This window comes from Oryctolagus cuniculus, chromosome 5, assembly GCF_964237555.1.
Source record: "Oryctolagus cuniculus chromosome 5, mOryCun1.1, whole genome shotgun sequence".
NCBI classification, from domain to species: Eukaryota; Metazoa; Chordata; class Mammalia; order Lagomorpha; family Leporidae; genus Oryctolagus; species Oryctolagus cuniculus.
The window spans coordinates 56,554,010-56,555,817 of NC_091436.1; the positions used below are offsets into that span (position 1 = coordinate 56,554,010).

General features: G+C 41.5%; 1 pseudogene; it reads left to right on the forward strand.

The window, feature by feature from the left end:
* The first annotated feature begins 419 nt into the window (after nt 1-419).
* LOC127493247 (pleckstrin homology domain-containing family A member 3 pseudogene) lies at nt 420-1,435 on the forward strand (annotated as a pseudogene).
* The last annotated feature ends 373 nt before the right edge of the window (nt 1,436-1,808 follow it).

The following is a 1,808-nucleotide window of genomic DNA, read 5'->3' on the forward strand; positions in this document are numbered from 1 at the left end:
CTGGAAAAGAGACGACGAGAACAAGAACAGACTCAGAACTGGTTTGAGGGATGGTATAACAGGTCACCCTGGCTGACAACCTTGCTCTCCACCATAGTGGGCCCCCTTATTATCTTAATCCTAATTCTGACCTTCGGGCCATGCATTATAAACAGATTACTCCAGTTTGTTAGGGATCGGCTGTCCACCGTGCAGGCATTAGTCCTCACCCAGCAGTATCAAGCCCTGGCCACCAGTGACCGTATTGAAACCCCTCATCAACAGCTTTGACAGTAACAAGCACACAATTTTAGGATTAAAATTAGTTCAAAGAGAAAATGGGGGAATGAAGGGAGTGGCCGTGAGCTGCCATAAAAATGGCCTTGATGAAATAGAAAAGTAGGAACTGAGACAAACAGTTCCAGAAACAGTCCTGGGAAATGGGGAGTAAACTGGTTCACAGAGAAAGCACTTAGCTACTACTCAGAGATAAGGGCGACAGAACATCCTGTTATGTACATGGGCCGCCCCTCCCCTGTGCTTGCTCAAACTTAACAAAGAAACTGCAAGGCACATAAGGCACATAGCAGGCCGCTTCTCTTCCTCAAACGACCCCCCACCCCATCATACCCTTTGACCTAGTACTTTTCCACTGACTATACTTCCCTACCCGCTTCCAAACTGCCATATTAGGTCAATTGCTGAAAATTATCCAATGAACTTACGCCACCCTATGGTATGTTAATTTTGTGGTTTTGTCCCTTAAAAGCTGTGTGAGATAACTGCTCGGGGCTCCTCTCTTTCTCGCCGCTTGTGGCAGCCAGCAGAGGGCCCATTTGCGCAAATGAAATAAAACTGCCTCTTGCTTTTTGCATTGCCTGGTCTGGAGTCTGTGTTTCTGGGGTCGTCACAAAAGGGCACCGCTTTTGGGGTCCTTCAGAACTAAAACAGAAAAAAGAAGTAAATGAAATCAGTGAATCCCTGAAAACCCAAATGTCTGAAATTCCCCTGTTCTGTGACATCTTAATGCACCAAGTTCATACCATCCAAGAATGTTGACAATAAGAAATCACTCATCTCCCAGCATGGAGAATAGGAGTGAAAACTCCTCTGTTCTTAGTGCTAAGTGGCACACATTGATCACAACACTCAAGGAATCTGTGACAATAGCCAATGTCAAGTTTAAACATGAGACCTTTCGACTAGTCCATTCATTACCTTCAGTTTCTCCTGTGTCACTTTCTCCTGTTCAAATGGAGAAGCATTCTGTCAGCTACCCTGGTTCTTGAAGTTCAAAAAGTTGCTACCGTATAAAAGGACCAGTGTCTACACTTCACCCACCCTCCTAGTGACACAGTCTGATATACCTGTTCACTATTCAAGAAATATACTGAATTGAGACTTGACATCAGCAACCATTCCTGAAGAAAACATACTTATGGGAAAAGAAATCTGAATGAGAAGTTCCTCTTCCATTCTCTTCCTGTGGAAACCAAAGTGTCCAGCTTCCTTGAAGCATTGCGATGTTAAGGCTGTGGTGATTCACTGGTTGTCATAGGGAATAGTGTTTCCCTCACTTAGGATTTGTCTGTACTTTATAGAACACTGTAAACAAAAATCTATAAAACAAAACTGTAAACAAAAATATATAAACAAAATCCCTACATACTTTTGCAATCTATTTTTCTTTATATTTATATATATATATTATAGTTTATTTGCAGCAGTTGTTTTTAACAACTTCATAGTATGAATGTACATCTTTAAAAAAAACCTGCAAATAATGGTATAACATTTTGACATCTGTAAGGACAAATGTAGATATTTTT